The sequence below is a fragment of the Lepisosteus platostomus genome, chromosome 1, assembly GCF_059453375.1.
Source record: "Lepisosteus platostomus isolate fLepPlt1 chromosome 1, fLepPlt1.hap1, whole genome shotgun sequence".
NCBI lineage: Eukaryota > Metazoa > Chordata > Actinopteri > Semionotiformes > Lepisosteidae > Lepisosteus > Lepisosteus platostomus.
This window is the reverse complement of record NC_142611.1, coordinates 17,524,071-17,551,309: the sequence shown is the minus strand read 5'-3', so window position 1 is coordinate 17,551,309 and position 27,239 is coordinate 17,524,071. Positions and strand designations below refer to the sequence as shown.

General features: G+C 36.1%; 1 protein-coding gene and 1 long non-coding RNA gene across 6 annotated transcripts in view; one reads left to right on the top strand and one right to left on the bottom strand.

Moving 5' to 3' along the window:
- The window catches only part of LOC148677792 (leucine-rich repeat and immunoglobulin-like domain-containing nogo receptor-interacting protein 2), a 504,064-nt gene that overhangs the window by 439,448 nt on the left and 37,377 nt on the right, over positions 1–27,239 (bottom strand). The gene's annotated exons all lie outside the window — the stretch shown is intronic.
- Positions 4,660–23,025, top strand: LOC148677793 (uncharacterized). The gene is made up of 3 exons (XR_015935453.1): positions 4,660–4,930; positions 17,169–17,302; positions 20,414–23,025. It is a non-coding gene; the product is annotated as an uncharacterized LOC148677793 (long non-coding RNA).

Sequence of the window (27,239 nt, the reverse complement as noted above, 5' to 3'; positions counted from 1 at the left end):
GTCATGCATCAGCCTCACATTTTCCCCTATCTTTACTGCTAGATGATTTGCTGCTTTGCTAACATTGTGCAGTTAACTAGAAGCACATTAAGCTCATTAGGAGGAAAGGATTAGTGACCACCACAATTCAAGACACAGTAAAATTCAAAGATTTGCTTAATACTCTTGGGTATAAAGAAACTAATGATGTGTATCCCCCTTCGAAGAAAAAAATGGACTTTGATGGGGGTGTTTGTCCTAACTTAGCATTCCCCTGCCCCTGGTTACAACCACATACAGTATCACTACAGAATAATGAAAAAAAGAAAATGAAAGCAGAAAGAGGGAGCCTGTGTGGCCTGTTATTTATTAAGGATGGTTCATTCCTTGTTCAAGCTCTGTAGCTCTGGCTCTGCAACTGTTGGATAAGATTTAATACTTAGGAAAGTTTTGCTAAAATTGCTTGGAAGGTGGTACTGTATAAACTCTTGTGAGAAAAATCTTCTTTTGCATTTTCCTTTTTCAAAGGTTAATATTTTTCCCAAAAATGATTCCATATACTTATGATCCTTAGTCCCATTTCCAGCTGACCCTGTAGTTTTAGCCACCAGTGTGCATGTAATGTATCTTTCCTCATCTGACAGAAAAGTCTTTAGCTGAGCATATTTAAATCTCATGTTCTGATACAACATTACCGATAACTATAATGGTGCACAAGGCAATGATTCCAGCTGGTCTGTAGTTCAAGGACCTCAACATCTGTCATTAACACTTAATTAGCACCACAGAAGACCTGCTTCTAGGCTCAACATCCTGCAGTGTCTGCCATTTTAAAGATTACCTCTGATGCCGCCTTGGCACTGAACATTAATCAAGTCTCTGGCTCTGTGTTTAATCGATCTCTCTGAGGCATTTGATTTCCAAAGTAAACAAAGCAAACTTTTCTTCAGACAAAGTTTAGTCTTTCAAAGGGTGATTTAAAGATGTTTTTGAAGAGATAATTGTCTCCTCATTGAAAACACATAAAAGATTTTGACACATATCTTCCCAAAAGAATAGTAATTAAAGAAAGATCCTTGAGCTACAGAATAATTAGGTTGGACATTTAGGGGGAGGTGCTGGGTGAATTGAATTGAGACTGCAACACTGCCACATTACAGCTAAAATGGTCATGAAATTGTCAAACCTGCAAACATGAGCAGCTGCACAAAATGTGGCATCTCAAGAATAGTTTTCACCTGCCTTTTTATGCCTGCTATCACTTTAACACTCTGTCATTAAATATTTGTGATTTCTATAGTATGTAAATCAGTATTAAAGAGTGAAAATCGACAATGGACTGGAAGAAAAGGAAGCACAAACATAAAAATGAGAAATGAAAAAGTTTTTCACTTAAGCTGGTGCAAACCCTCCAAAACATTTTTAGTAATGTAATTTAGTAATATTACCTCTTGGGAAAAACTAATACTAATGTTGCTGCTGGAAGAGGTTTTAGTGGGGCCAGCAGGGGGTGCTCACCCTGGGGTCTATGTGGGTCCTAATGCCCCAGTATAGTGACGGGGACACTATACTGTAAAAAGTTGCCGTCTTTCAGATAAGCCATAAAACCTATATTCAATATCCAAGCATTAACTACTGTATGAAGGCTACTAGTTAAGAATAAAGGGAATGAGCTGTTACCTGTTTGTTATATCAAATATTGTAACCACGCTCCACATCTGGCCTCATTGTGAGACTCCAATGGAAAAGGCCTTGAGCTCCATGGAAACAGATTGAAAATGTTGACTTTTGTTTGGACTAGTCTGTCTGAATGTTACACTGATGACTGATGCAACAATGTGTATTGCTGATAGGCTACTTTCCCCAGAGACTCAATGATTGTGACAATAGAGTAATTCGTTTCTATTTAAGTAAAACATTGTTTTGTATGTCTTTTGTTCATGGAAAGGTTGTGCTAATCTGCTTTGTAGGAACCAGTTAAATGATGCACAATATTATCAATTATTTTGCACAAATGCAACACTGTTTGCATTTAAAGTCTGTATAAGATATGTTAATTGCAAAAACTGGTTTTCTGTAAGAGATCTCCAGAAAAAAAGATAAAAAATAAGCACTTGTGACAAAATGCTTCTTCCTATCAAAATATTTATGTTATGTAATTTTTACACTTATTACTATACACTTTCCATTGCATAGTAAAGAAAAATGAAAATCAGCTGGAGGAGAAAGGTTTTTTATTGATGTAAATTTATTAATTAAACAGTACACCAACAAATATTAAAAATAAGAGAATAAACATAAAATTAAAGCTTAAAAGATAGGGTGGTTTAAAAAAATAACATCCCTTTGGGTTCTAAATGCATCTATAAGTATAGGACGAAGCCTGACTCTTTGAAAAAGCCAAAAAAACATCAGATTTTACCTAGACCTTTTCATTCCCTGATGAGTCAAAACTAAATACATTCTAGGAAAGATACAGATTCAGTGGAAACAATGGATTTTAAAGACAAAGGCAAATACCAACAACCTATCCATTAAAATTGCCTTATTGTGTGCATTATTTGGTGGTAACTTTGCCTCTTTCAGCAGTACATTTACATCGTATTGCTTATCGCCATTTTGCAGCACTTCCTATTTCGTTGTCCCATTGTCATACTGCAATTCCTCCAACTTCCCTTTTGCAGATGCTTAATCACCACAGCCAATGTCTGTTTCTTTTGTGAGCTCCTCTTTGCTTATTGTCTCTGTCTAGCATTGTTCCAAATTGGGTGTCAATGTTTATGGAAAAACAAGGCTTGAGTAATTACCCACAACCCTAATGTGTTGTAAAATTGTAAATGTAGAGTCACAGCCCTGTTGTCTGTTTGAGTGTTGTCACCTTCACACTACTTTCATTGTAATGTACAATAGCAAATTTACTTTCATCACAGGTTATGCGTTTTTTGGTTCCAAGTGCCAAATTGTGTTTTCCAGTTCTGTGGTGCAAAGTGTCATGTAGTATGGAAAATTGGTCTGGTACAGTATAACAGTCTTTCTGTGCAACACAAGTCAAGATGTCCAGACTCTTAAAGATGTGTTTTTAAATTAGTGGGAAAGCCACTTAAGCAGAGCTTTTAAACCTTACATTCTTACATTAAGAGTGTGTTGAGACTAGCTGTTAGGATCTGCTCTGATTCCTTGCTTGTTCAGCATGACAAACACAAACTGATGCCTTAAAACAGACGTTTTAGAGTCTGTTTTAGAGAAATTCCTTAATTAGGCATTCAATAAAATTACTCAATAAATGGATTCATAATAAAGAAATATTGGTCTATTGGAAAGTGTAATGAATGTTTACGTGCAAAAAAGAATCCGTATTGTGCAATTATAGGAGCTTAGGCTAATTGTGATGGAAGTAACCTTATAGGTTCTGTTAATCTATGTGGATTCCTGTAGGAGTGTTGCCTAATTTTTGGAAGTGTGTGTAAACATACAGTACGTGGATGAAAAATAAATTGCATCAGACAATAAAATATTATTGTATCAAATAATATTCATACTTTATTGAGATTATATTTCCCATGTTTCTATGACTGTAGAAGAAAGAGTATGAAAGTATGAAAATGTTTGTTATTTTGACACATTGACCAATTAATTGTTACCAAAGGTCTCATCGGTAACTTGAACTCTCTGTCATGAGGTGTTCAAGGTACTACAAGAGAGCTATGTTACACCTGGACGAGCCAGGGCTTGGAGCCCTCAGTCTCCAAGCAAGTACAGGAAGATGCTGAAGTTCATTTTCTTTATTCTCTGTATTTTCATTTACTTAAAAAAAAGCTAACAAGAATGGGACAGTCTTTTTATTTTATTTTTCCTAAATTTCTATAGTCTGTGGGGCAGTTGTCACAGGCAACTGCCCCCACATAATGATGATGTCACACCCGCTGCTATTCGGAATCCTCCACACAAACAGCCTCGCCCCAATCAAACACTAGCTGGAGGCAATCCGCCAATGAACGCCGCCGATCAGACCCGTTAACCAATCAGGACAGCTCACTGGTTACCACACCCTCCACATCCAGACATATTTAAACTCTCTCCCATTCTCATCTCATTGCTTGGTATTGGTAGCTCCTTAGGAATGCACAGCACTTTCTCTGTTAGACTGACTTTGTGTGCTCGCACAGTATATCCTTCAGCTCTTGACACTCATTTCGCCTTCACTGGGACCAAGCACTTCTCAGCCTGTCCTAAATGCGCGGTTCCTTTCATTTAATCACTGCGTCATAACAGGTTATATTTTCTTTCTAGTGCTTTTTGAATATATAGATTTTTCCTCATGTTTCATAGAATCCATTGAGTCCTTTTCATTTTCACTGTAAAGTAGTCTGTCTTTTTTTGCATCATCGCACACTATGTACAATTTTTTTCCATTGAAATGTTTGCATGGGGCATTCTAGATGGCTATTCAGGTTTGTCTGATGGAAAAATAATTCCTTTGCACAGAAAATGACCTCTTTTCCATTTGCAAACATGGCTGTTTTGTTTCTGCAATCACAAAAAGAACAAAGCCGTATTAATCTCCAACATTAATTCTGAAGGGGAATTGGCAAAGGAAAACACATTGAAGCAGCCAAGCAACGCCTCCCTGTCTGCCACCTTTACTTTCCCATGGCATTATAATTAGAACTTGAGAAGAGGAAGCATTTACATTTTCTGGTCCTTGTATACTGTAGGAATTTTTTTATTGATTTCGTTAAAGTGTAGGATGACTGTGCTGGGAAACTGAGGATACTTTAGCTTTATTTCAAGGTCAAGCTCAGAAGAGAAGACTGTATTAACACTCTACTGTCCTGTCACTTGGCAGACAAGAGATACCAAACAGATTAATATGCCTTGTCAATTTTTTTCCTTCACAAATCTTTGAAAATCAGGATGAATTCTTCAATGCACATAGCTACCCTGTGAGAAGGTAAGACTCTGTTGCAAAGGGGGAAGAAAATACTAAGACAAAGACAGATTAGATCCTAAAACGCAGCTGTTTTTCACATTCCAAAAAGGTAAAGGCTTGCAATCTGTTTTAAGGTATCCATTGCCCATGACATTGCACAGAACATAAATGTATTCCTTTAACATTGGTGCTCACCCAGCCAGTTAAATTCAGCATTACTAGTTAACAGATTACCAAATGGAAAATGGTTTGTCACAGACCAATGTTTGTATATCTAACTCTGTGCCAACACACTAGCCTCTTAGCTTCACTTCATTTCTAGAAATTAGTATTCTGTCCCACACACTTTAACTGTTGTTGCAAAAGATGTTGCATTTGGTGGACAGGATTAACATATATCATGCCCTGCGTTTATTTCATGTTGCTTTTTATTTTTTTCTTCAAAGTAGACTACTTGTGAATAGACGGAGCAATTCTGAAAGCTGTTTTGAACCAGCACACAGTTTGTGCTGTATTGCTCTCTTTGCTGAATACCTTTTGAAAACAAAAATCAATAACTGCTCTTTTTCCTTGAAAATTGTAAATCCCTGGCTTTCTTCTACAAAAGCCAGTAGGTGAGTTTGCTGCTGCAGTGGGCATTCCAAATGAAGGGTGAGCATGTCAGTAAATTGAACCTTGGCCGGAAAGCATCTCTTGTTTTGCATCTGTGTTGAAGACTTGTGTTGAATACAATACTAATGTCACTAAACTGACTGTATATTATCATAAAACTGGGCCAATTACCCCAAGAAGCGCTAGTAAGCATTTATAAATGTTCAGTTTCCCTTACCTTTTCCACCATGTTTGCTATTATACAGTATGTTAATAGTTCCCTATAGTACTGACTGCAAATGAGGTGGACTTAACATACTGTTATGTCCGTGTGTGTCTGTATGTTTTGTTTTTTTTCCACTTCCTGTATTCAGCTACCCCCCCCCAATTGATTCATCATTACACCATTGTTGCCGTATTACATCATCATCAATCAGCTTCTCGACCAATCAGAACTCAACTTATTCAGTATTTAACTTGGAGGTTTTCCAAATGAAGGGGCCTTTCGCTTGACTTAAGTTCTGCTCGGCTCAGCTTCGGCTTCGTTTCGCATTCGTAGCTCACTCATAGCTCACTCGTGTATTTGTGTGAACTTTTGTGTAAAAGGCTAGTTAAGGTTATTGGGCACATTATGCTCACGTAGTTTGTCTTTGTATTAGAAACACTAGTTTAGGATGGGTGAGTGCCTTTTGTCTTGTATGGTTTTGGGTAGTCAGTGAAGGTTAGGCTAGGGCGTTAGAAGACACAGAAGACCGAGTGTTTTGGATTTTATTTTGGTAGTTAGGTAAGCTTCCCCTCACTTTATTAGCCAGCTCCATTTTGTTTGTTATTTTCTTTCCTTTGGCACCGCTCAAGTTCCTTTCCCTGTGTCTTATTGTGTCTTGTTTACGTACCAGTCATTTATTCACTTTTTAAAAATAAATCACTTTTGCACCAAACTTCTTGTCCCGCTTCCTAAGTCCCTCATCAGAAACCCACATGCATCCAAATCCATCCTAAATGTTACACCCCTTCACCCCTAGACACCTGGGGTCGTAACACATACAGATGATACTGTCACGATCGCTAACCCCTCCTCTTAAGGGTGCTCCAGCCCCTCCCTGTTTTCTCCTATTACCTGCACCTGTTCCCTATTTCCGTTCACCCTTAAAAGCCAGACGCAGTGGTGGTGGTTAGGTAGTGTCATAGAGAGATGATAGAGAGATGATAGAGGATTTACCTTTATTTGAATAATTAGTTTTTGTTTCTTTTTTTTTGGGGGGGGGGGGTTGTTTTCTGGTGTGGGGGAATGGGAGCACTGTAAATAGACTGCACTTGTTTGCTTGGGTGCTTTTGCGGCAGAGCCAGTTTGAGATAAAACTGACCTACTTTGGCCTTGCTCAGGCCATTGTGTGACAATGGGTATGGAAGAAAAGAAGGAAAAATAGGAGATTTTAATACTGTTTGGCTTGTTAACTACAGTCTGTTTATTTAAAACTATGGAAATGAAAAAAAAACATGAAATGCAAGTGATCTAACATCTTTTTTGCAACACTAAAAAATACCAGAAAACAGCACTTGTTTACAGACTGTAAAAGTACAGACAAGTGATGCCTTTGTAGCGAATGAGTGAAGGACTTACATTAGCAAAAATTGGTCCCAATGATTACGTTTAATTTCAACTTTTTGTTTTGATTACGTTTCCTCAGCAAAAGGTTTTTTGGATAGCAACAAATGCAATCACTTTGTACTATTTCAATAAACAAGTATTGTCACTGTTTCAATATACAGTGTAAAAGGACCTCTTAAAGTGGAAAATGAGTTACCCTGATGTATTTGTACAGGACAAGAATCACTGACATTGCCTGTGTAATGAATACGCCCCTGCGTATAACAGGGATCTCAGCCGCCTGGGCTGAGGGAGTTCTCCTTTAGCTCAGCTGGCAAGTTCCCTGTTGCGTGACACCAGAGACCCGGGTTCATACCCAGGCAGTGAGGGATGAACTGACTGGGCAAGAGTGACAAGGGCAGAAACCCCAAGAACCATTACACCTGCTTCATCACAAGCCCATGGAAGTGCACTAGTTGCCTGTAGTAATCACAATTACAGTATCGGTTTAACAGTTTCAGGCCTTGTGCAAACATCAAGGTTTGTGGCATATTCCGCTTTTGAATGTGAAAGACATAACACCAGCTAAAGTTGATCAACTCACAGAAGTATATACAGTAAATGCCATGGGTGTGGCACAATTCCTTCACTAATGGCAGGAAGGACATCCAGTTTGAACAGTGACCTGGGCCTTTAAACGTGTATTGTACTTTACAGATGGACATGTTTGTTGAATTGAAGGCAGAATTAGAGAAGGCAAATGCATGAAACTTGTCATTGCCAGCAAGCAGAATATTTTCCTGATTACCATGCACAGTGTCATCCATGGGCAGCTGGGGTACACAAACTATATTCCTGCTGAGTGCCAAAGCAATTCAATGATGTTCACAAGTCTACCCAGATGAGGCTGTCTCTGCTGCATTTAGAACTTGACATCTTTCTTCACTATAATACCAAGTCACACTCTGAATGACAACAACTGTAAGCATTGGCAGTCTCTCGCAACACTATTCAGATTAATTCTGTCATGAATCTGATCCTATTGTATTGAAACTGATGCATATTCAAATAAATTTTAAAATAAATATTTTATTCAAAAAATTAAATATATTGATTGCATAGGTATTAAGAATTTAATATTCGATGGAAGCAGCTTTGGCAGCAATTACTGCCACAAGTCTTTTTGGGTAAGTCTCTACCATTTTTCTAACTTGTTAGCTATTTCTCTAGGCATATTTACTAAAGCTTTCCCATGTTTGGGATTGCTTAATGACAGCAGAATTTAAGTCTTTGCACAGATTCTCATTATGAGCCAAGTATGGACTTTAACTGGGCCTCTCATGCATGTCCATTTTGTTATTCTTAAGCCACTCCAGTGATGCTTTGTTCTTGTGCTTTCCATCATTGTCTTGCTTGAATGTAAATTTATGTAGCAATTTTAGTTCTGAAGCAAATCTTCCTGTAAGATTTGCCAGTATTTTGCTCAATCTATTGTATATTCCCATCAGTCTAGACAAGCTTTCCAGTCCCTGCTAAGAAGAAGTAAAACTATGCCATAATACTGCAATCACCATGATTGACAGCAGGAATGGTGTTGACAGAGTAATACACTATGATGAGTTTCGTTGTGTTTGCATCAGATATAATGCTTTGCATTTAAACTAAAAAGGTTCAGTTTTGTTTTGTCTGACTACAAAACCTTTTGCCACATTTTTTCAGTCTCATACTTTGTTGTAAACTGTACCGGGGGTTTGAGATATTATCTTTTCCTGTTCTATACAAGCCACTTTGAGGTATAACCAGGATATTGTTGAGAAAGATGTTGTGGAAAAGAGATGTGTATGATTGTCAGTTGGTTTTATACTGTAAATATCATATTTCATATTATTTGTCCCCTAACCTTGTTTGTCAGCTGTCACCTGGACCCTGGGAATAGGGACAGTCTGTTTACTAAAATCTCAGGACTACAACTCAGTGGACATGTTTTTTTTTTTACTGAAATTGTATTTGACTGAACAATGTTATATTGCATTATACCATGCTGTCCCTGTTATGTTTCTGTATCTATACCTGTGTTCTGCCCTCATTTGTCTCTGTGTTTAGGCTTATGCGCATGGGGCTTGTTACATCATCTCAATTTTACATGTGTAATTTTTGTATGACAAAAACATATACTGTACATGCATTCTCTATTGCTCCTTGCAGAGTCCAGTAATTTCATAAGGAAGTGGTCTCTTCATTTTGGATTTAGAATAAATTAGATTTCTTATAACATACAATACATTTCCAATAAAAATGGGTATTTCCAATAACATTTTCAAATGGACATTGATGCTTATACAACTTTAATACCATTTGTTCTTGTGGATTTTTAATTTTCACTTTTTTTTTTTTTTAGACATTGGGCTGTGCTAAACTAATAGAAGCTGCACAGCAAAGTAATATATTCCTTAACAAGGTTTCCTTTCAAATTACTTGGTGATTTCAAAGGGGACCATTACTGTGGCACAACAGATATATATATATAATAATGACATTTCAGGTTCATAAACATGTTTTTTTTTACTTTCTTCATTCACTGTGTTTTAAAAAATACAGTATACATGATAGAAATATTATATTCAAACTGAATATGTTTGTTTTGAATATTTTGAACTTGGGCAAATCTGTGCTCCTTGTCTATCAACTGAATCATTCATTGTCTAATTTGAACACCTAAATCAGCCTCAAATATACTCCCAGTATTTTATACGCATTTATTTTTTGGTACAGGATATCAGATGTACAATTTTGCGTCATCAGTCTTACATACTGCTTCTGCTAGAATGTGGAAGTCTGCCAGCAATGGAATAGCCTTTACTAGTGAAATCAGATTTCCAAAATTTTGTGTGATATTGCTTTTTTAGTAACTATGGCACACTACAATGGTATCACTGCACATACCTTTATAAGTTTTTAATTGACTGTGGCAGATTTCAGTTTCAATTTTACTTGCATGACAGCCTCTAACAATATACAGTATTATCATATGTCTGTAGTAAGATGCGTATCACTTTTACTTATTAAGATAGAATACTGTTATATAATTTTTTATATTTAATTCTGAGTTTTGTCCATATTTTATTTATGATACAGCAAGAAGTGATTTAGTCAAAACATGGACTCTGCCTGCCAACACTTGTCTCTTTCTGAAAGAAAACCAGTAAAATTAGGCTTTTAGGACTCTTGTGACTAATTTTAGGACTTTAGGACAAATTGTGAGAGTTTGTTGTCAAGGTTGATACATAAATCTTAAATTGCTGTTATGTATCAAAGACAAGAAATCAAGGCCATGAGCATTAATAAATATTAATAAAATTAATGGCACACTACAATGGTATCACTACACATACCTCTATAATTCTTGAATGATTGTGGCATATTTCAGCTTCAATTTTATTTGCATGACAGCCTCTAACAATGTAGTATTAACTGACATTAAATGACAAAGTATTATCATTTGTCTGTACTATGATGTCCAAAGCAAAGCCTGTAAAATGAAAAAACCTTTAACAGTTAATTCCAATACTACAATGGAAAGTCTTGAGGACAAACAAGCAACCACCATAAGTTCAATTGTTGTGAGAAAAATGGTAAATAATTAAGTTCGTTAAATAATTAGTATCCAGTATGATCGTTCATTCATTTGTTATGTGATTTTCACATAACATTACATTAGCAAGGATTGGTCCCAATGATTACGTTTAATTTCAACTTTTTGTTTTGATTACCTCTCCTCAGCAAAAGGTTTTTTTGGATAGCAACAAACGCAATCACTTGCAGTCACAGCATGAGATATATGAAAACATTTTTAGGATTGAATAACAAATAAAATCTGTACCTTTTAACATAACTGCTAAAAAAATAAAATGTAATCTTAAATGTTTAGTATTTTAAATTTTAAAGCATTAAATGTTAGTTGCCAGTTTTTTTTATATTGCTACTGTATTTGTTATTCGGGTTTTTTGTTATATTACTGGAAACACTACAGGTGACCTAATATTAATGCTTTTGACAGCAGTCTTTTCACCACCTGTAAAAGATCTCCTTCATTTTACACCTAAAACAAAAAGGGAGACAATCAGGTGCTGACACCTATTTGTCACAATCCTTTTAGCTTTGTCAGATGGCCGATGCCATTATTTTAATTACATTTCTTTCTGGTGCTTTTAACCAGAGTTATAAAATGAAGTTCCAACAGCTGCTGTGTTAGAAGTAATAAATCATTGTGGGGAAAAAGGAGGAAAAAAAACCCTTATGTGTAATTATGACACTATATTGTTCAATTGTCACTCATCCCTCATCTTCCCTCCTATGATTGTTTTAGTCACAGATTATTACAGTCCAGGTGTATAGCACACTATCCATATGGCCCATTATCCCTTCATTTATCAGCTATTTTCTCACTGCTACTGTTCGTGTTCAAAAAATACAAAAATTCAAATCAAGCCATCTGTTGCTTGTAACAGGTATGCAAATTAAGCTTGCTTGTTTTTTAATGAAAAGGGCCTCTTTAATACTTAATACAACCATAACCATGTACAATGTGTCAGAAGCCTGTGGGTAATGAGCACAGTCACCAATTCATACAGAATGTTACACTGTTTTTAAAGCACTGTTGCAGAAACAACTTTCACAAAGGCTTAATAAGTGTATAACAGACCAGTAAACTAAAACTGCAAACATGATCATACAAAATTCCCTAATGCCAAACTGTAAGTAACGAGTCCAACTTAATTAGATTGAATTTATACAGTATGCATGCTTAACATGTGATATGATGTTCAAGTTGTGAAGACTACTATTCTGCATTTTGTTTTATGACAGGCCCTGCATAGAACAAGAATGAAAAAAAAAAAACTTCTATCGTGCCCTAGGATTAAAATACAATAACTGAAGAATTTCACCAACAAAGCTCATGCAGATTTCACACAAATGCAGAACATTTTAAAATAGGTCAACCTCTTAATATCTGGTGTCACAGTGTCATACAGCATAAATATGAACGGCACAAGATGCAGTTTAAAGTGTTTTTACCAATGTGCACCTACCATGCTGTATAAAGTTTACTGGGAAAGTTTAGGTTTATAATTACAGTATATTAGTTTCTATAGAAAGAGATACGATTTAAATGCTGGTGGTGATAGAGGGAGTAGAGTGGAGGTAAATGAATGTGTCAACAGGAATTACGTTGTCTGGAATATGCCTCTGTGTGAACAGGTAAGCCAACAATACAGGCTTTGTCAAGCCTTGTCACGAATGGAAGGCATCTGGGGATAGAGCATGGGTTGGGAGTCTACAAGAAACTGACAACTGCAAGACTCATTAAGGCTGCAGCTTGACAGCAATAATTTCATGCTGTCATCAACCTGGTGGTAGTTTCTTCAACTTATACTGTATGTCATTATGTTCATTATTGTATTCTCAACTGGTATAATAGATGCAATTTTAGGTTGAAGACTAAACTCGTGGGGCTTGCTTTCGACAGGAATGCATAGTACACAGGGGGTTACAAAGGCAAGGAATATAACTGAAGGAAGCACCACTTATTCTGCATGTCGAGTGTACTCGAAGAGCAGCAGTCTAGGTTACTCTGTTATTATTTGAACTTTGCTGTTAGGACATGATGGATGAAACATTGTGTAGAAACCAAGAAATTCGAGCCTGAGGTGTTCATTCATCCAGCCAAGCTTTATTGTATGCATACAAGGAACCACAATAAGGACCATAATAGTTATAGTTCCTATCGTACCTCAAAGGGGATATGGCTCTACACAGCTTATATATACCTTTCTCCACACCCTCCCCCTCCTGTCTTTGATGTAACTCTAGAAAATAGAAACCTTCCTTTCTCATTGGAGTTTAGTGTAAACATTCACCATTTGGGTAAACATTCACCATTTGGGGGTAAGTACGGGGAGGGGGGGAAGCATCTGTGCTCAAGCAAGCATAATGGTCACAGTTCAGCATGTAAAAGCTGCTAGCAGGCTCCATCAATTGCTATCATCTTGTTTTTGAAGCTAAAAACATTTTAACCATACATTCATAAAATCATTTGTTCAGGATTAATGAAGAAAAATTAATGGCAACATGTTAGATATGAAAAATACAATGGTTACAAATGAGAGAAGAACGTTCATCCCATCTAGCCCAATTAGTAGTTAGTAGTTAATTGATCTGAAGACTCCATCAGCTTTTTCATGAAACAAGCCAGCAAAGCCAGTATGTTGTTGGCACTAGACTCCAAAACCTAAAACAGCATTATTATATTGAAACAATAATGCCTTCTTAGTTATCGGGTAATGCAAAATTGTTTAAAATATTGATTCAGAAGTATTGCAACAAAAAGACAAACAGACCACTCCCTTACCATCTCATATCATGACTCAGGGATTAGGACAGGCCAATTTTGGAGACTAAAGCAATAGCTAAATACAGTATTTCAGTATACACTTGCTGCAATCATCCCTCAGTCACATTTGTCTCACATTTTTTTCCAAGTTACCTCCAATGTTGAATCCTTGCCAGTGTACCAGTACCAGTACCAGTGTTAGGTTTTGTAAGTAAAAGGAACATCACCAGATTTTGTAAGTGAATGTTCTGAATTTTCATTTCAGTATTCATTAAAAAGCTAATTACTGTAAGCAAATTATCCCCAGATAATCTCAAAATTACAGTATAATCAAATCATAGACATCTATCATTTTAAAAGATACTATTTCTTTTTTTTTCTTTATATACTGCAACCTTAGTCTCAGGAAGCTTGGCAGTAGCACATAACATGTGTTGTTAACGTAATTGCATGGATTCCTCTGATTGAAAATGTAAGAATTACTTGTTTCATTTAGGTGAGATAATGTTATTCAAGTTTATTAAAGATCTTTTGTTTTCAATTGGATACTCTATACACGATGTACAGTAAATATCTACACAAACTAACATCTGGATTCTTTGAAGGATCAAATAACATACAGTAAATAACACTGGGAGTTAGACTGTCCTAGTTATGCAGCTGCATTGAACTGAGGATATTTCTTAGAAGCTGTTCTTCACAAAGGCACTTTGTATATTTTTGTTAAAAAGGCTCATGGAGGGAAAGTGATGGGGGGTGGGAGGGTGGCTTAGGGACTTTAGTGCTATGGTGTTGAAGACCATGAGAGAATTATGTAAAGTGCCATGATAAAATGTATTTTTTTGATTCTTTTCTTTCACAGAGACCTAATTTCTCATGGAATCTTTAGAACGATTTTCATGTCTTTTTTGTCCCAACAAGTTTCTGTGTATCCTATTGATCCAAAAGCATTATTACATGATGAAAAAAAAAACATTACATTATGCACTAAGGGTCTTAAAAGCATATCTGTTGCTGAACTGTAAACATATTAGGAGCAAGACCTACTGTATGCTCTGTGAAACATCCATGAACCTTGCAGGACAGAATGATTTATTTTTTTCCTTGTTTTTTTATGTAAGGCTGCTTCAAGTATTATTAAAAAATGTAATGCAAACCCTCATTTTTATTGAAACCTAATTTATATTAAACCAAACATGAAATACCCCAGTCTCCTAAGAGAACACATGCATTAGATGATTCCTGTGCTATGGCGCTTGTTCCACACACCTCAAAACCAGATAGTGTATCTAAGCTCTTCTCTTCAGTCTAAATGTAACATAAAACTGTGTTATGCTTTTTGTGAATAACATTTTTTTTTAAAAAGCCAAATAAATATTGCAATGCCTAACCAAAAAGATTCTTCACCGAATGACTTCAAAAGGAGGTGAGCATAAAGCAGACCTGCCTAATTCATTTTCCTCCTGAGTCTACCAAACAGCCAGAGCCTTCATTGTGACAACTTAATTATTAGTGCCATGAATAGTGACTGCTGTTGAAGCTGAAACCAGTCACAGTTCTGAAGGAAGTTGTCAGCAGATAATTTCCTCACTTCAGACAACACCGTCTAATTAAAAATAAATAAAAGTTGTGTATCCATTTTGTTGCTTCAGCTCCTTCATTGATGACTCCATTTCAGAAACAAAAAATGTTCTGTACCCTACACTCAAATTAATTGCATACAGGATACAACCATACTCTCTGGATATTAGGTGTAGTATTTGTATTCATTTAAATATTCTATAACAAGGACTAATCTGTATAGGCAATGAATAATGGGGACATGCAGTATGAATCCTGTATTTAACTGCATAACATTACTTACCTTTCTCTTACACATACAGTATCTTGTCCACACAGTTGGGGTTATTTTTAATAGCTGTGATGATCAAACTTGCATGACAGGATCTATTTCTTTGAGAAGAGCTACATATAATTTCTTCCAGATGGCTTTACACAAGAAACAAAATAAGGGAAGTTTTGTTTAATGACTTACTAAAAGAAGTTAACTTCAGTGAAGTCAGTCCAAAGCAATTAAAAAAAGCTTTATAAGACAATAATGTATATTCTGGTTTTGACCATTCTTTTCAAAGATGCTTCAAATTTAGGAGGCACATAAAGTCTAACAAAATTAGTCACTTCCCGGAGTGAACCACAAGAAACCTGGAGTGCACTACTGGTAATTATTGCATCATATTTTAAGTAGGAAAAAATATGGAAAAATACAGAACAATTAACAATACATTATTAAAAGCATTCATTAAAACATTATAATAATTTATCTTAGACAGTCTAATGCATTTTACTTACTGTATTATCTTTATTTTACAGTTCATGAATGTGACTTATAGTTTTGGATGTGTTTGTGGCACCTTTCTCATTTCTTTGATGCTTACAATATTGACTGCATGCCAACTGATAGCTATCACCTTTAAATCAAGAGGACACATGTAATTGAATGTTAGAATACCCACCTACTGTATGGTATCAAATTGACTTAGTACGCCATTCTGTGCTGTACCTGTTTTACTTCAGTTCTATTTGCAACACTTCAAATGTATTCAAATCAGGTGACTGATCACCAGTCCATTACCTTCTTTTCTTTTCTGTGGTGACATAGGTTCATGCTTTTGATTATTGTCGTGCTTACACATGACAAGCTATTCAATGAGTCAGCAACCACTAAATATAATTGCATTAAGTAATAATCCTTGGGATTTTACTGTGTTTAATATTCTATAAAACATATAGTTTTCCAGTTCTTGAAGTTAAATCTGTACAAGCACTATCACATTCAACAAAAGTTTAAATTTTGTAGTCTATTATAGAACATTTGTTCTTACAGTAGATACATTTCCAATTTTGTCTATGTACATAATGTATGAGCTTTTGCAAAGAAGGGGCTTGCTCCATAACCAACATCTAATCTTTACCTGTTTGGTTAGGTATTGTACATTTCTCTTATTAACAGTACGTACTGTATTTTGCCAAATCATTCTGTAGGGCCTTGACAATTATTCAGGTTTTTAAGAACCTCTTTGGCTTCTTGCTTTGAAGGTATTTAACATTTCCATAAACCTGGGAATTATTCTGATTTTATCTATTCACTTACTGCATTTTTCTCAATAATCAGTCTTACTGTAGTGCTAGGAATGCCAAAATGGACTGCTGCCATTATGAATTGGCAGAGTGTTATTATTACTTTGCCATTTGAGCTGTGTATCATGCGCGCTAGTCTAGCAAATTATGAACATACATAACTAGGTTTTAGCTCTAAACTTGTTGTTTCCTTCATTGACTGAAAAAGAAACTGTATTAATCTGACTACAGTTGCTACATACAGTATGAGAAGGGAGTGGGCAGTTATACAATACATTTCAACGACTACTTATAGTACCAAATATACAGAATATAGATATTGCTTATACTAAGATGTAACTGTGTGAATACTTTTGCTCATTCATGTTCCATTGCTGAAATATGGATTTATTAAAAATGTGATCTAAACACCTAAAAATGATTTAGGCAATATTAAGATATGAATATTTGTCTGATTATTTTGTGCCTGAACAGGTACAGTACCAACACCACAAGGGGGCTATTACATAAAACTGAAAAACAAAATATGATTTTTTTTTTTCCTTTGGCAGAAAAAAAAAACAATTCACCTAAAAGCAGACAATGGTGATGAGACAGGCAAGAAGATGGATACAGTCACTGGTCAAGGTCAGAAAGACATGGAATTGTGCACAGTGTACGGAAGGACACCAAACAGTGCAATAAGGTATTGGGACTGCAATTCAGTAATTTAAAAAAGTATCATTTTAGGACTTACCAATGGTAAACATGAGAAACAATTAGTTACAAAATAAAAATTATAATAACAGAAAAATTCTGGCCAAAACAAGGAAGGCAGTAGAAGCAAGAAGTTCTAGAAAAATATATAAATGAGAGTGAATTTCAGGTATTTTATGAAGACCAATGTCATGAATACTTCATATTCCACCCCAACCATTCCACAGCACACAAATACACCAATAGTTTACACAGACTATCTTTTGGGTCCTCCACTTCTGGTATGATCTGTCAGGGAAAATATCTTTTGAGCATATGGAGATGCAGACTTCAGCAGGGAGTTTCAACAACGAGGGCATTGCTGTCTTCTCTTCAATCACTCAGTGACTGAAGTTTTGGTGTGTTTTCCCCCCTTTTTATACCCTCTTTTATGATTTGCAACAGTAGTAAAATCCCTGCCCCTGCTGCCAACCAGAGTACACCATGCATTACTGTAAATGCCACTTGAAAACAGTATCCATATAACTTATTTGGGTTACACTGAGAGACAGTAAAGCTTACCGCTGTGCTATAGTACTGCTCCTTTTTAAAAATCTTAAAATCTTTTCCAATCTGCAGGCCACACTTCATTAAGGTACATATAGAGTAGCATATGTCATACATTTACAACATCTAAGTTATTCAGCCTTTATCTTTTTTCTCAGAAGATTTTAAGGTTCAATATATCAGATCTCCCATTGTTTTTGATAGATCTGTTTTCCTAAGATTTATCAGATAAATACGCTGAGTATCAGTAGTAAAAGCAAAAGCTTTGCTCCCAGGCTTCAAAGAAATGAAGGCACTATATGATTATTAGCAGCCTTATCAAAGGCAACATAAATCAAGAAAAACATGGAAGATACAAGAGTAATACAAGAGTACAATCTGAATATAATACAGATCAGAATTCATGTGTCAGTAATCTGACGTGTTGTCATAATTTTGTCTTACTGGTCTTGCTGACCATTTCTGATTTTTCTTATTTCTGATTGAATTTTATAAATCATAATCATACTCCATGCAGGATGGTAAATTTGCAAAGAGCAACAACTCACAATACACATTTTAACAACCTGCAATAGTGCAGCTTTCCCATTAGATTTCTATCTGCTTTTGGTGTAGTGCTAAATATAAGAAATATATTTACTTTAATCTTGTCCTTAAAGCCAACATTTGCTAAATTAATACTACCTGATGCAATGTGTTACATAAACCAAGGTAAATATTTCATTCAAGTTGCCAATTATATCAAAAATGTTTTGACCTGAAATTATTTCTGAATTGTGGTCAATACCTTACATCTCTGGGAAGGTCTATCAGTCAAAATGAAATTCTGCTACAAATAACATGACAGCATTTACCTAATTTTTAGAGATTAACATTTGTAACCTACATTTAGCAACTCTCTAAGCCTTACAAAGCAATAACTAAAGACATTTGATAATACTGTTGTCAAAACAGAGCTTTAATAATTACTGATGCTCAAACAATATTTTCCAATAATATTTTATAACCTACATAGGACCCTTAGCTTAATCTTCAGACTCTCTAGGTAATGTCTAATAACTAGAACTAAATTGATTCCATGCAAAAAAGTTTAATGTGTTAGCAATACATTATTTTCCTGGGAACCACCTTTGACTTTAAAGTTGCTACCTCCTACAAGACACTTCAGTGTATTAGGTGATATCAAAGAAGAGAATGGGCGTTAAAAAGGTGGGATTGTTTTCATACAGAAGACATTACAAAAAATGCAGTTTAAAAAAAAAGGTGACTGATATAATGGAATAAAAATACTTTGTAGACAACAAAATTAGAAATGATAAAAAAGCTTAAATGAAGTACGGGGGGGGATACACTAAAACATATATCCTACATGCACAGAAACGAAAAACTGAATCAGCTTTGACCATAGTAGACTACAGGGTGATCCAATTCATGTATTTAAAGTCCTCAAGAGCATTAACAATGCTCACCCCAAGCCCTTCAACAGGAATCAGCAGTGAAATACTGTATGCACAAGACACAAGTCGTAACTACATGGAAATAAGTTTGGAATTGAAGGAGTTTTAGAAGTTTTAAAACCGGGATGCATTTTTATGGAAAGGGTTGTGGGAATCTGATAAAAAAAGCTATCTACAGTATATTGCCAAAACTGATACCCTGGCTCCTTTCAAGAAGTAGCTGAATGGTATATTTTCAGCAATTAGCTGCTAGCACCACCTAAGCACGCTAAACAACAAACATTTCTAGTCATAATCATCTACTTCCAATGTTGCTTTTAAAACTTCGATTTTTTATTCTTTGTTTCCTGAGATCATAAAGTCTTTTTTTATAAAGTTTAACCTTGACTGAACTAAACTATAGTTAACTGCATAATTATTTTTCAGTCGCTTCCAATCATTTATTTACAAAATCTTCTCACTATCATAATAGCCTGGAAATGATATTAATGTAAATGCAATTAAATATAACCAAGCTACATGTATTAATTTCTACTGCAGTGGTAGTAATGTAATAGCTTTGCTAGCAACTCATCCAATTGATGAGTTTTTGTTTTTTTCGTTGATTTACAGTACCACGTACCACTCTCACATTTTTTAATTACTTGCTCTTAGCACTTTTGTAAAATACCTTTTTTTTCCCTCCAAATGGAAACAAGGTACATAATGAAAATCTCACCTTTTTGCATTACAGCACTTTAATTATTCTTAATCTCTGTTGTGCTGGCAAATATATAACTCAAAGGAGATTAACAGAGTATCACTCAGGTGTAACTTTGGGATCAGACAAGTCTCTCAAAGTAACAGAAGATTTTTTTGCAAAATGTGTTACCTAATAAATATTCTACGAAAGAATCAAGGTTAGAATTAATGGTGGATTCTCCAAAGAAAAATATGCTCCCAATTCTGAAAGAAATAATAAAAATCGAACTATGTTTATTTTTTCCAGGCAGAACGGTGGTACAATGGTTAGTATTGCTGTTACGAGCAAAGCCGGCATCAATTAATCCTCATTATTCAATCTCCTCTTCCTTCACTATTTAAACCCTCCTCACTAGTTCACTCCTAGGCCTCGCGTGGTATTAGGGATTTATCAACTTCCTGAACTTGCAACGTCCTCTAACTCTGACCACCGATACGAAGAACCATCTAGCCTTGGACCTATCGACAACCCTATCATCTTGTCCGTTTTTGGATTTGTTTGCCTTGCTGTTCTCTCGACCCAGATTCGACCTCGCCTGGAACTACTGACCACTCTCCTTGCCCATCTTGGACTCATAAGCCATCGGACTCTCTTAGAGACCTGCACAGGATTTGTAATAAATCACTCAGAACAATTGCTGCCTTGCAGCACTGCAGCACTGGGGCCCAGTTTCTATATGTGGGGTGCTTCCTGTGTGAAGTTTGCATATTCTCCCCGCGTTCGCCCATGGTTTCCTCTGTGTCTTCTTGTTTCCTCCCATAGACCAAAGACTGGTAGGATAATAGGCATCTGGAAAAATTGGCCCTGATGTGAGTATGTGCATGTTTGTGTCTTTGTGTGCATTGTGATGGGTTGGCGTGTCAGCCAAGGTACTGTACAGTATATCCTGCCTTGTGTTCATTGCTTGCCGGGATAGGCTTTGTATCCCTAATGGTCCAGAATTGGATAAAGAGGTTAGAAAATGGATGGAGGAAAGTTAACCTGGAATATATATATATAGCAATTGCAAACACGATCAAAAATAAATTTACTGTTGAATTACATGACCACAATTCCAGATGGTAACCCAGAGTCAGACCTTCTCTTGCCATCAACCCCATTTTGCTTGACTTTGATATTTTCCTTATCCTTTTACCATTTTGTTCTCACCAGTTCCAGTGTAACTGGAGAGTCTGTAATTCATGGTTAACAAACTGCAGAACTGCTCTTGCCACAACAACACTCATACAGTACAATGGGTTTATCAGAGGTATAAGAGCTCCTGCCACAATAACATCCATATACTGTAGTGAGTTTATTTGTGATATAAACTCTTGAATGTCAAGCCTTGTGATAATCATGTGAATAAAACACAAAAAAGGAAACAATGCTAAGGGGCAGCACAGTGGTGCAGGGGTTAGAATGGTTGCTTTACAGTGCTGGGGCCCTGGGTTCAATTCCAGATGTAGGATGCTATCTGCATGGAGTTTGTATTTTCGTGTGGGTTTCATCCAAGTGGTTAGAAAATGCATGGAAAATGCATGGATGGAAACAAAGTCCTGCATAACTAAAGATAAATAACTCTGTCTCATCGGTTTGTTGGAAGATGTTCTAGGTCAGCACACTGTTGCTTGCCATCTGGGGTATTCACAAACAGAAAATCCTAACTTGACAAGGTGTTATAGCCAAACTATCCATCAATATTTAGCCACAATATGGGAGACCGTGAGAAACTGAATTTTGTCAGGATCAACACATCATCCAGGTGTGATGGAATAATAACTACAGTACCCTACTTGCAGTGATTTATGGCAACCTGTCTGTATAGTGCTACATTGATTAACCCCTGGGACTTTACTTGCAGTCTTTCCTGTGGGCACATCCTACTACAAAAAAAGTCCAGCCGGACAAGGCATTTCCTCATTCTGCTCATGTAAAAACTGCTGTCTTGCGAAGGGAGAGTTACTGAGCCAGGATAAAATGTACGAGGTTTCTTTATTTACCTAATCTTTCTCCTTCACAGGCAGCTGTTCTGAAGGTGCCTTTATCACTCTGTGAGCTAAAGGTAGTGGTTCACAACATGATAAATGGTGAATGACCCTTCTGAGTATTATGTGATCTTCTAGCCCCAATTACTTCCCATTCTCATATTTAAGGATACATGTTTTCTTTCAAAAAGGTTCATTTCAGGATCATGTTATCACTGCTGTTGTACGCCTTTGTATTGTTTGAAAAAAAAAAGACATTATGTGTGCTATTGTCCCATCTCTTTGATGTTTGCTGATGCCAAACTGCATGCACCAACCTAATACATGATCAGACAGGCTTTACTAAAGTGCTTCCTGCTACATTATTTACCTCCTCCTCAACAGGCATCATTTCCCTCTGTGCTGCCCTTTCAATGAATGCCATGCAGAAATTTAACTGGTGTGACTGGAAATATCTATACAGTAGGGGTTTCTGTAGCGTGTGGGTTCAGGATTAATTAACATGCTTAAAGATTTATACACCAACCCTTCAGAAACGACATTCATCATCACATCTGTTTTAATATTGGCTTATTCAATTCGAGGTCACAGCGGGCCCAAGCCTATCCTGGGTAACATCTGGAGCAAGGCAGAATAAACCCTGGATAAAATGCTAATCCATCACTGGGCACACATAGACACAAACACGTACACACTCACACCAGGGCAAATATTACACAAGAATATAAACCTACTGTACCACCATTTTACTTACACAAACACAAGGAAAATTTGAAAACTCCAGATAGCCCAGATTTGGAATTGAATCAAGGGTCCCAGCACTGTGAGGCAGCAATGCTAACCACTGTGTTACCATTTTGCCTGTCAGTCAACAATTGTGCTACAGTATTTCTAGGGGCACACATATTTGTACTCTCCCTCAGAACATGTAGTACAGGCTCAGTTCTCTTGTTATACAACTATTTCTGTGAACAATAAAGGTTTGCACAGCACTCAATAATGATGAAATGTTGTTATACAGTATGTAAATAATGTCTCTTAATCCCTGTCTCTGCCTTCTAGCTCTTTTTAATGATGCTAGCACTCTATTATGTTATAGCATGAATTGGTCCAAGTAAACATTACTTTCTCGCAATGGAAAAAAAGCTTAATTGAGCTTCAGTGGTCAAACACTTCACATTCCTTGGTATTGACATTTACTCTTTATTACACACCATCACAATAAAAACTATAATTACATTTCTAACAGGTATACAGCAATTTGAATAGTCATACTGTAACTTCAAAAACTCGTACAGTAAGTCCAATATAAAGATTATTGTGATTTTTCATTTGAATTGTTGCAGTACTGTATATGCTTCCACCTTGAGGGTACTGGGATATAACACATACTCAGATTTCAAAATTCATTTGGAAAGGGACCAGAACTCTGAATTACATTGTATAATCATGCTGCTGTATGTATGTGACTATGCTTGTCTTTGTATTTGTATTTGTAATAGTTATTTAGAATGTTATATATATATAGTTTAATAGACTGTCAGAGAAACGATACTTGTCTTGGAAACTTTTTTGGGGTTCTGGAAATTTTGATTCCAAAATCCTAATCAAACGATTCAATTTTCTTAAAAGAGTGTACTTGACCCCTCATAATATCATATGAAGATTGTCACTAGTTCCATGGGCACACTCTGTACGCTGACTGCCATAGGCATCTTTTTCCATAAGGTTTGTTATCATTCACATGATGTGGAAACTGATTTCTATTACTGTCCACTATTCTAAAGAAATACATTCCTTTCTCACACCTATCACTTTTGTTGAATGATAACTCTAATCATAAGCTTTGTTAGCATTCACATGTTTTGGAAACTGATTTCTATTACTGTCCACAATTCTAAAGAAATACATTCCTGTCTCACACCTATCACTTTTGTTGAATGTTAACTCTAATCTTGACCACTCACAGCAGCAGTAACAGATTTGGTGGGCTGTCTGATTGCAGCTGGTGTTGGTGGTGTTTTATTTTTTGGTTCATGCAATTACATCTAGACCCTCGGTCACTGAACTTACTTTTGATTGATGTCACATTATGAAAAATTAGTTCAAAATGTACCTTTCTCAAGCCATCTAATTCTCTGGAGGCCAGGTAATGTGAAATGAAAACCATCAATAAAGGAAAACTCTGAGGTCAAACACAAAACACTGATGAAACATTAAGAAGAAAAAAACGTTCTTATAGTGGTTAAAGAGGAAGCACCAAAGTTCCACCCATCAGCCCCCAAAACATGATTATTGCTCTTTATACTGCTACAAAACAAATAATAATAATAATATATTTTCAATGTGCCTTTAGAAACTAACTGGATGTTCTTACATATGCCTTGCTCTTGTTTTGGTGAAGTGTATTATAGGCCATTATAATAACATTATAGGATGTTGTGATCTGAGCATCAAAACCAAAATGCATCACCTCTAGCTACAAAACTTAACACAAAAAGTAACAGGTAATCCTTTCGTAGCAGGACTACTGACATTTTATTGATCCTATTTGACAGAGGTCATTTTGTTATTGTGCTAACTCAATAATAGGCTACCTGTTGTGAACATCATAAGCTTGTGGCATCAGGTTGCATTTGCTGTCTTGCTGGAAATATATCTAATTCCTGTAGATCATAGAGAAGCATGTTACCTGTTCATTGGTCTCAGAACTATTTGCCACACATTATTTGCCAGCTCATCCCATAAACATTCAATGAGGCTTAAATCTGGTAAATAGGCTATCCAAGATTCTCATTTCACAGGAAATCCATTATGCTACAGGAAAGTGGTCACATCAGGGCAAGCCCACAAAAAGTGTAGAACATGTCAATGTGGTGTCCTGCAATCACATTACCATTGGGCGAAATTCTATAGAAACTAAACACTCCAAGAATTGATTGTTCTATTACACATGTACAGTATGAGTGTATCATTCTGCAAATCTGCATGATGTACATTGATTCATTGTTTAAAAAAGACTTGGCTCCCATGCTTGCAAAAGCACATAAGGTGTCCTAGTCCAACATATGAATGGCACAACAGCATTGTTCTTTTAATGAAGTGTATTTGTTCTTTAGTGTTTGTCTTTTATATTCGCCAGGCTTGACTTTCAATGGTTAACTTCCTGTGTTAAAATCAACTTGCTAATAAGGTGACTTAGTGCTTATGCAACAGTTAGTCAGTAGAGTAGACTGAGACAGTAGAATGTCTCAACCATGTGGTATAAATTAATCAGAATATATAATACCAAAAAATGTAATATGAAAACCTTGCATGCTTTATTTAACAAATTCAAACTGAAATGTTGTTGGTACACAGTAGTCCACAAGTACACAAAAGTCCAGAATGATTGAAAATAGGGAAAAAACTATCGAAAATACAACATTATTCATGATGTATTAACAAGAGGGGATTACTTTGTATGAATACTTTTGTTCAATTTGCAATTCACAGGTTGTATAATTTTGAAAAGTGCTTGCATTAATGTTAAAAATGTTCGTAACTACTTTCTCATCCTTCACAGATTCTGGCTTGTTGAAGTGAAGGAATCAGCACAGAATTCCACTGTTGCCACTGTGGTTGACTTTAAGCTGCTAGTTTTAATAAGAAGGCATTTTTTTACATTACAATTATGCACAGTGTGAGCAGTCCCTGGAAGCGTCTAATTTTACTGCTTTTATTTCGACAATATACAGTCAATACAAACCCAATTGAAAAACGTATTACAATTTTAAATATACTACTAGCAGCAGTAAAGTACAATAAGTAATATAATAAATAGATAAGTAAGAAAGTTACCCATCTGTAGAACATATAAGCACATGTAATAGAGAGGGCCTTTCTCATGTCATTATTCAATTGAGTAGGAGATGACACACAAGAACAGACTAGGAAACAGAATGATGACCATTTTTTCTGTGTGAACATTGACTTGCATTCCTTTTTAAAGTTAAAAGAATAGATTATGTGAGAGTGTTCAATACCAGTATTAAATAGAATTTTAGATTTTTTTACATAACGATGCCATTTTCCATTCCTCAATTTCATCCCCCTATTTTCATGAAAAAAACCATTTAACATACATCTGCTGCAGCTAAATCATATTAACTGAAATGCACAAAACGTTCATTTCCATGGTACTGATATTTTTAAATGATGGGCGAGAATACAGACAAGGTCCTCCAACCTACCCATCCATTGAGCCATTCATCTTTTTGACATACAGCAAAGCTCCACGGCAGAGCTGGTGCTGATTAGAAAAGCGGCACACCTCTCACTGACATTATTATAAGCTTACAGATGCATGAAATTGCAGGAGTCACTGTTTCACTAGGAGCCAAGAGTGCCCTCACTGGATAATCCCAGTCCTGCTCTTGCAAGTGCTCTGCCTTTTGTGCCCTGCCACTTGGGGAATCCCCTTCACAGTCAGCTGAAGACACCAAGGCTTGTGATGTCTGGTCTATAAAGTTCAGTCTGGGAGAATATTTATTAAATAAAATGTACAAAACTAAATTTATGAACAGTACAGGTTCACATGAACAGTGCCTAAGTTATTTATAAACCTTTAGACAATAAAATGGGTTCTTTTACAAGTATTTCAATGTATGTAATACTTTGCCAATCCGTACAGTGGAAGCTAATAAGGTGAAACTATTCAAAATTCACCTTGTGTGTGAAAGGGGGGTTGGGATGTGGGGAGAGACAAGCTCTGATGGACTGAGTGATCTGTTCTCGTCATGAAAGGTCTCTGATTGGAAATGATTCACTGTAACAAAACTCACTGTTGAACTGGCAGTTTAATGGAGCCCTTGGACTAGTGACAAGACTTAAAATCACTTTCAGATTTATAAGTGGAGACTTTGTGAAGCCTGCAAATATGATGTGCACTTTGTACAAGAACTCAAAAGCACTGAAATAAAGCTGAGAGGATTTAATCATGTGATATTCTGGGCGCTCTGGACACCTGATCCACCTTAGAGACTTTCCTCTCGGTGCTGCATTTGATATATTTTATATTGTGCCCTAAAGTGACCTACTTACAATCTCTAGACTGCGCTGAAAGATGATAGCAGGAAAGTCATATACAGTATAGGGTTTTCTGACCTTTATACTAGTAAAAGGACATTACTCTATTATCTGAATCAACCTATTTCCTACCAGATCACACCATGG